A 9,709-nucleotide genomic window follows, 5' to 3' on the forward strand; every position below is an offset into this window, starting at 1 on the left:
CAGCAAACTATTCATGTGACCCTCTTGGTCGTGGCGAAGATCCCTCAACATCCTTGTCATCCAAACTTCTTGACATGTTGTTGTTGTTGCGGCGACATACTCAACTTCTGCTGTTGACAGTGACACTATTGGTTGCTTCTTGGAGGCCCATGAAATGGCTCGAGAACCCAAAAGAAAAACATATCCTAACGTGTTTTTTCTGTCATCGACACTTCCTGCCCAATCAGTCAGTGTAACCAACCAACATGAAATCATCTGTTGCGGTGTACAAAATAGCATATTGTTTTGACCCATTGACATACCTTAGAATCATTTTCATTGTCTGCCAATGTGTTTCCTTGGGTGTGTCCATGAACCTTGACAGCAAACTCACTGCATACATTATATCCGGCCTAGTGGAGGTCAAATACATCAAGATACCTATCATGCTTTTATATAATGTCAGATTGACATTGCTGCTGCAATATTCTTTGCTCAAATTTAACCTCATGATAGTTGGAGTTGGTGTGGGCTTGCTGTTCTGCATTTTAAACCTCTCCAAAATGTCTTCTACATACATTGCTTAAGAAATAAAAATGCCATTTTGTGTTTGCTTCACTTCTATGCCCAAAAGATATCTTAACAACCCTAAGTCAGTCATTTCAAATTCATTTTTCATGACTTATTTGAAATCAGCGATGAGGAAATCATCATTTCCCGTAAAAATTAAATCATCTAAATATAAGACAACAATAAGAATCTTACCATCACTTTCTTTGATGTAGAGAGTAGGTTCACTGTCACATTTGTCAAAACCATTGTCCAACAAGTAAGTATCTTTCCTGCCATACCATGCAAGCGGTTCTTGCTTCTGTATATAAATAGCTTTCCTCAACCTATACACCTTGTCTTATTGACCTTCTATCTCATAGCTATGTGGTTGCGCAACATACACTTCCTCGTTCAACACTCCACTCAAGAACGTTGATTTTACGTCCATTTGATACACTTTCCATTTATGTTGCGCGACAGCCACCATAACTGTATGCACTGTCTACATCCTCGTGATTGGCGCAAATGTCTCCGCATAATCTCCTCCATGCTACTACTTGTATCCTTTTACAACTAGCCCTGCCTTATGCCTTTCAATCTTCCCCTCATCATTTCTTTTGGTCTTATAGACCCACTTCACTCCAATGACCTATTTTCCTTGCGGAAGGTCCACTAACTCCCATGTGTCATTCTTTTCTATTGCTTCTATTTCTTCCTCCATTTCCACAACCAATTTTCTTCTTTGACTACATATTCAAAATGGATTGGGTCATCTACATGACAAAACAATGCAAATAAGGAATTTATACCAGCACTACTATCAACTTCATCTTGCTCATAAATCTCATTTAAATTTCTGAATTTTTGTCTTCTTGTGCTTGTTGAAGATGGGCTTGACATGTCACTTGGTGTTTCTCTTTGCGGCGTGCTTGGAGAAGCACTTTCTTGACTATGTGATGTTGTCCTATTATTTGTTGACGGTGTTACTTGATGCCTACTTTGTTGTGCCTGAATAGGAGTAGAGGGAATCACTGTTGAGGAATTAATTGTTGTTGTTAATTCCTCTTTGTCCTCACCTGGTATGCATGCTTTGACATTGACTGTCTTCTCTAAACTTCCATCCCATGCTTCCTCTTCTATGAACTACACATCTTTGTTGATTATTACCTTCTTGGTTGATGGATTGTAGAGCTTGTATTCCTTGGATTCATCACTGTATCCAACAAATATGCATTTCACCCCATTGTTGTTGAAATTCTTCCTCAACAAATCCGGGACATGTGCATAAGCCACACATCCAAAGACTCTCATGTGAGTGACACTATGCTTTCTTCCACTCCATGCCTCTTTAGGAACCACATCCCTGACAGTTTTGGTTGGACATCTATTAATGATATACGCTGCACAAGCGACAACTTTAGCCTAATAATCATTTGGCAAATGCTTTTCCTTCAACATACTCCTTGCCATTTCCATAATGATCCTATTCTTCCTTTCCATGACACCATTTTGCTAAGGTGTATACCTTGTTGTAAATTTCTTGTGAATTCCATGCTCCCTACAAAATCGAAGGAACTCATTTGTGATGTATTCGCCACCTCTGTCAGTCCTCAGGAATTTGATGTAGTGTCCACATTGATTTTCAATAAGAGCCTTGTAATGGCGAAAGCACTCAAACACTTCACTTTTCTGTTTTAGGAGATAGACCCATGTCTTCCTTGTGTAGTCATCTATGAAGATCAATAAATAGTGGATGCCACCAATTTATGGTATCTGCGTTGGTCCACATAAATCTGAATGGACAATCTCCAAAGGTGCCTTTGACCTTACTGACTTTCCTGCTGGAAATGTCTCTCTATGTTTCTTGCCCAAGATACATCCTTCACATAGAGTGTCTGGTTTTTCTATGAGTGGCAATTCATTCACAATGCCTTTCCTATGTAGCAAATTCAAACCTCCAAATTTGAGATGCCCAAATCTTAAATTCCATAACCAATTTTCTTCTTTTACCTTTGCTTGGTAGTTCACTTGTGTAACAACTGCAACTTTTCTTTCATCCTCTTGTGATTTCATTGATAGTTGTGCTTGTGCACCTTGTTCCTTCAAATATGTTCTTATTTTTAAGGGAAACATTCTATTGTTTGTCATTTGAACTTTTTCAATCAGCTACCTGCTTGGAGGCTTATCCAAAATTTTGCACTCATCATTTTTGAAAAAGGCATTGTAGCCCTTTTGCATGAATTGTCCAATGCTTATGAGGTTGTGCTTCAAACGAGTGACAAAGTAAACATCTAAAATGTACTTCTTCTCCCCCTTCTTTGTTAGAATATTAATTCTTCGTTTTCCCAGGACATAGACTTTGTTATTAGTCCCTAATGCCACTTCATATTTCACACTTTCATCTAGATTGGAAAACATTTCTAGGTTTTGTTGGCTTATATGGGCCTGACCCAAGTTCGGAAGAATTATTTGGCCAAACAAATCCTGCAGCTACCGGCCCTTTCGGTAACAGCCCATGGAGCGCGGAATGAGGTCTCACCTGAGGTAGCAGGGACGGTGCTGGAACCAAGTTTCTGCACCCTTGGGATGTCTAGATGTGGTCTGGAGGTTCCGCGCACCTTTCCGCAGCTTCGCGCAGATCCGGACCCAGAATAATCCTTACTACTTATTAATGCGTTGTTTTATAGAGTCAATCTACTTTTTATGGTCTTTAAGCAAACATTTATTAGAGTTAACCAGTTCGTGCACTCAGAATAAACACAGATTCACATATATTCATGACATAAGCATATGCGCATAGATCAAACAATTATATTAACCATACAAAAGCCAGATCCGTGATAATTCAGGTTTAACACAGAATTTCATAAGCAACTTATCTTTATTCAATTTCTTCACCAATACATCCAAATCCACCCTGTTTACTCAACTGAAAGGGTCCGCGTACACAACTACGGACTCTACCAGGCCTCTGTGCACACAGCTGCAGAGCCTTTATCCACTACCCTCGACTCGAACTTACCGATGCTCCAAAACTCCTTAGCTCATGCACCCATTACAATTCAGATCCTTCATCATTCCAGAACTAACTGCTCCTAACCATAGAGCCTCGCTCTATTTATACCTTTCCATGGTTCATGAACCATGGGAAGGCCGACTCAATTTACATTTCCTTACATTATTTTCAGGCACACTATCCTTTGACTCAACTTATTACAAATCGCGCTCCGCGCATCTCGTGGAGTCTTTACCCTATCTTTACCCAAAATTTCGCGCTTTATACCCCATGACCATTACGCAGGGCTTCTGCTACCCAAAATTCCCCCAACACAATCATCGTGACTCATCCCGAGTCACTCGTTGGTGCGGTGAGATGCGCTTCCTTGGCTTCGCGGTTCACCTCGTCTTCGAGTGACTCTCTTCGTCCTGTTCTGCCTTCGTTGTCTCCTGCAACACTCAATCTGGCTTCTTCTTCGTTGTTATTACCAATTTTCACACCCAATAATGCTCATTTTGCGTTGCTCGGTTAACATAGAACACCCCCTCATAGGATTTTAGCTCTAGCGGGGGAGTCACATACGGGACCTCCTTGTACCACCGTAGCCACTTTCTTCCTTCGTATCTTCTCTTTGCAATGTCTGCTACAGCTTGGGTCACAATTTTTCAAGACCCTTACTGCTGTTCGCGAGATCCCAATCCTCAAGGTATATTAGGGACGAGTTATTAACTGCATTTCTACTAGTGATCTCTATATTTCTAGCCTTTCGCTTTTCTGTTGTAGTTCGCTGGCCTTCCCTCAGGCGAGGCATCGGCATCCGAACCAATTTTTCTTCGTGTCTTCCATTTTCCGGTACATCCCCTCTTGTTTATGCTGAACTCTGCGTGGCGCCCTCAACGGTTAACACCATGTTCCTCAGAGAGCCCTGCCTTTCCATTGGCCAGATCACCACCCCTGGGATTACTCCTTGTGCAGAGATAATGAAAAGTTCCATATCGGTAACCAGCTTGCATTTTTCAGAAGCGCAGTTCGCCCGATGGAAGCCCCCCTGTGATTTATAAGCATTTCGAATTTCAAATTCACTGTCTCCCACCTGTTCTAGCACCGTCGTGTTAAACTTGTGGCAGATCATTCCATAGCTGGCTCGTACCCATTCTCTTCATTGCCCATCACCCGCTCCCTTTTGCCATAATGCGGACATCTTGTCATGAATAGTGACAAAAATGGCCACTTCTTCGCTTATCAACAAAACAACACAGTCCTTTCTGCGCACCCGCGACCCTTGTAATTGGCCAAATCTATGCGCACCCTGGCAATCGCACATCCTTCCCCCAGACTGCTTTATCATCCCGCGCTCTCTTTCAACTGGCTAGAGCAGTGAGATTGTCCTTCGGACGGTTAGTTAAGCGGTCGGCCCACCCGTGTAGAGCTTCAAGCGACTGCCATTCACTCTTCCCAGGAAGGGGTCTCCATTGAGTTTGGCAAGCTGAACCACGCCCCCATCGGTAACTTCTTTGATGACATAGGGTCCCAACCAATGCATTCAGAGTTTTCTAGGGAATTTCTTGAACTTGCTGTCATATAATAATACTAGGTCATTCTCCTTGAAATTGCGTACCTTGATATGGCGATCATGCCATGCTTTTTCACACTGTTTCTTTACTTGCTGATGGAATCCAGCCAAAAACCTTTCCTCTTCTAGTTCTTCGAGTTGCGTGAGCCGTTCCTCCAAAGCCCCACGGTCTACCATACCTGTTAGTGTGGCTATCCGCAGACTAGGCATAATGTATTCCATAGGCATAACTGTTATAGACAATTTTGTGCCTTACAGCAACAAGCAGGAATTGTCAATAATCCAAGGGATCCAAAGTTCCCTAAACATGATGTTCCTACCCCTAGAGAAACAAGGTCAGCAAACCAACAGCTCTCAGATCAGTTCTCCACCTGAAAACACTAAAAAACAAGCAATCCTGAAATCAAAGCAGGTGCTCCACTAGGTTTCTGCGCTGAAACTCAGTTGCTCCATGGTGTACCTGCGTTGCAAAGCAAGTGGGACAAAGGCCACCTGCGATGAGCGAGAAGGGACAAGTGGCACAGTGAGTCATTGCTTTGGAATCTTCCAAAAATGACACTTGGATCAGGTATTTCGCCTTGTGATGAGTCAGAGGCTCTGTTTCTCCAAGTGGAAGCAAGGTTCTCCAAGTGGACTCAAGAACTGAAGATCAACTAAAGATTAACTGAAGAGAGAGAGGACACAAGGCAGCTACACATCAGTTGCAAGCTGACTCATCCTTTCTCAATTCATCTATATATTGAGCTCTCTCCTATGAGCTCAGGAGGCTGGAATTTTGTGCAAAGTAATGATATGCTGTTGGTTTCACTATTGAGTTATTGGGTGATTGTTTGAGAGAGGTGAAGAAGAGAAATTCTTTCTGCTGGGAGGTGTTGCTGGGTTGGAGCCTTCAATGGTTGTAATACTCTCAGAACCTTTATTTCTTCATTAATAAAAGCTATTGAGGTTCTTCTATGTGCTCTTGTTTCAATAATATATTGTGATGATTGCATGTTTGGTTTACACTAATCCATGAACCAGTTATGATTGCATGCCTCTTGTAGTTTCCTTCTTTGTTATTGTGCAGGATCTCATTGTAGCTGGGCAAGCAAAAGGACAAGGAGCTAGGAGCAAGCGGCCAAAGAGAAGAGTTTGGGATTCGACATTAAGCGCAAGGCAACGGTTAGTGCATTTCTCCATTCTCTTTTGCTTTCATAAAGAAGTAAACCTTAAGTAGTTTGTTTTACAGTTGTTGCTAAGGAACTGTCACCCTTAGAGTGGGATAGGGTCATCCGAGTCGGATACTTTTCCCTACAACAAACTGGCGACTCCGCTGGGGAACGTATCTGTTTGATTGTTTGTAGTATTTTGCTATTCATTTCCTGAACAAAAGAGTACCAAATCGAAAAGCTTTTGACTATATCAAAAGCGAAGTAGAGGGCAGCTACTCTAGCTCATTTCTGAGCATGTTCATGATTTGAAGAGCTGATCTACAAGGATCCTTGTAAGCTCTTAGTGATAGCTTTTTACCTTCCTTGTCATCCCTTTGAGTGTGCTTGACTGATTGCTTCTGATTTGAGAAAAAACTGTGCATTTTTGAGAAAATTGTGACCCGGAAACTGAGAAAACGCAACTTTCGTTTTCCAAAGCAGGTAGTACACAGGCTACCTGCTTTGCAACGCAGGTCCCGAAGGGGCTACCTGCGCTGAAAGCCAGACTGGCTGAGCAGCACCTGCGTTGGCCCAATTTTGCCTAGTGCAGTTGGGGTTTCCTCCCTTTCTCTTGCCTGTTTTCACTTAGATTTTGCTGCAAGTTGTCTTTCTTGTACCTGTTCTGAAACCAACCTTACTTGCCATCATTCCGCCTCTGTTATATAACGAAATTGTACTTGTTCTTTTGTATTTCTTGCATCATTTACAATTTCCCATAACGAAAAGTAAACTAGTCTTGCTTTGGCCTCTTAGATTTGAACCTGTGTTAGGCATTTTGCTGGTCTAAAGAGTTAGCTTGTTTGCTGTCCATAGCTGATTAGTCATTTTACTTTCGTCATGATGGTTTGATTTCATGTATTTCCAGTGATTAAACAAGTAAATCTTAAGGTGTCTTTTGATTTTGGACAAGCTTGTTTACTTTCGCTTTAAATCGAAATCAAAGTTATATAACAACTTTCTTTTTGTAACCCATCAACATTAAGAAAGGGAAAAGAAAATACATGCATTGTGCATTTTGCATTTGAAAAAAGTTTGCATGATGATTTAGGAGAAAGTGCATTAGTTTGTGCTGTATGAACTGTGTGAAAAGATTTTCCTTTCTTCTCCCTCAGTAGTTAAGATTTTCATCAGTCAAAAAGATTTGAAAAAGCTTGCTTCTCATCTTAGGCTGCATTTAGGAATTTGTCATATACATCTCGTGGTGAACCTTGAAAGGCAAACTTTAAAAAGATCAACTTAAAATATACTGAATGAACCTAACAACGCATTTGAAACATAACGCAAACACATAGAGGTCTAGGTAGAGACGTGTTCCGGCGTCGTTAAACATAGTGACTGTCGATCTCTACGAAGGTGGGTGATTCCTCCTGAGAGTCGGTGGAACTAATACGGACTTGTGCTCCCACGTACCGTCGCGTATATATTGGGAGACCCCTATAGGAACAAAGCCTTTATCCATAGGAAGCCGTGTCGGCCGCCCTACTGATCGCGATGCAGTGAACACAGCATTCACGAAGATCGACCACCCGTACCGTAAAACGTATTATGTGGTTTCGCGAAAGGTTTGGGACACCCTCTGCCTAGAACTCCAGAGCAGTTTCTTTTGGCCTTTTTCAAACTCTATAACTGAAAAAGTCCATCCGAGCATTTGTCACTTCGGGCTCGTTAATACATCGAAGGAGACTAGAGTCATCTTTAGCTTTTTCTCGACTCTTAAAACATGAAAAAGCAAAGTTATGTTTAAAAGCGTCTAATAAAATTCATTCAAATCGGAAACACAAATTTTCCCCTTTCTATTTTAGTTGATCGAGTAATCCGCAATCGTGGAAGAAAGTCAATTGAATATCCGTCGTTCTCGGAGGCTTGCGAGTCAACCGTCTTTGTCTCCGGAATCGAAAACAGTCCGGGCAAAGCGAACTCGTCGAACCAGTTCAAAATCTCCTTTAAAAGTTAGAACAAGTGTTCCAACAACATCTGAGATTCTGGTTACTCCAAACATTTCCGGAAACCCTGCCTCCATAGAAGAAGTTCAACCGCCACAGAAGGACAGTAATACTGATCCTAGTCTGGGGGCAAATACTTGTATGACTGAACCAGTTCCATCTGTAACCGGTCCAAAGAGTTTTGTTCCTCAAACATCTGTCGCTGTCGATACAACCCCTTCTTCGGCACCGGAAATCTTTTACGGACCTGACGGTCTTCCTCTTCCACCTGGTCTGATTGCGATAGAGGAAATTATAGAGGAACCGCAAGTATCCACTCCAACTCATTTTGGAGTAGGGGTCACTCTATTTCCTGCTACAACAGAAGTTTGTCCATCACCAGTGGAAGTTCCTGTAGAATCACTAGGCAATCAATTGGATAGACTCAAAATGTCTGAACAACCGTCGACATCTAGGACTGTGTCAAATGACACGGCGACAGCAGAAGTACCTGCTGCGAATCCAACAATGTTCGCCGGCATACCATCTGTCCCAACTAGCTCTCAGTCGCTAGAAGGAGTCCACCAAGAGACTATCTCGACAGTATGGTCTGTTCCAGTTTGTTCCGGAGTAATGTCTGGTAACTCTCATGGTGAGGCTCATCAAATTGACCCTTTTGGGAATCTAATTAGGCCATCCAGTCCTCCAGGACAATCAATTGCCTTGAGTTCTGGATTGCTACCGTATGGGGGGCAGTATGCCCTTTCATTACCCCCTCCGGGAGGGTACCCATACGGGAGTTCTCAACCTTATTCAAGTTCTGGCGGAATTGCAACGAGTAGTTGGGTACCTATGATATCCCAGCCACCGAGAGTTGTATATTCTATGCAACAGTGTGTACCTGTGATGAACATCCCAACTACACCGGCTATTGTGACCGTGTCGCAAGTTCAAACAATGCCTGTTGTATGTCAACCTCAGATTTCTCAGGTTCTCATGCAACAGCCCCTTGACCCGGCGACCCAACCACAATCACCTACTGGTGGGGCAACACAAGTACAGTTGGGTACAGCTACCCCACATCTTGGTCCAATGGTTAGTGTAGCGCAACAACCCATGGTGTCGCAACCGTGGATAGTGCAATACCAACAGCCGCAATTCCAACAAATGTACCAAGGTTCTGAACAGCAAATATTTGCGAATACTGGACAACCATATATTCAAAATGGTCAAAATCAACCACTTTATAGTGGTCAAGTCCATCAACCGTATTCATCATACCAACATCAACTCCATTATGCTGGTATGCAAAGACCGACTGTTCAGGCGATTCCATCGTATCCTGGTTACGCTTCACCTAACTTGAACCAGCAGTTACCGTTCGTGGCGACTTTAGAGTTGCCTGATTTACATCGGTTAACCAATGATCCAATTGCTTACGCCCCTTGGTGGCCAGTGATTCCACACAAACTTCCATCCGACATTCCTAAATTCA

Source organism: Pinus tabuliformis, chromosome 3_2, assembly GCF_031772625.1.
Source record: "Pinus tabuliformis cultivar Carrire ecotype Pingquan chromosome 3_2, CPIR1, whole genome shotgun sequence".
NCBI lineage: Eukaryota > Viridiplantae > Streptophyta > Pinopsida > Pinales > Pinaceae > Pinus > Pinus tabuliformis.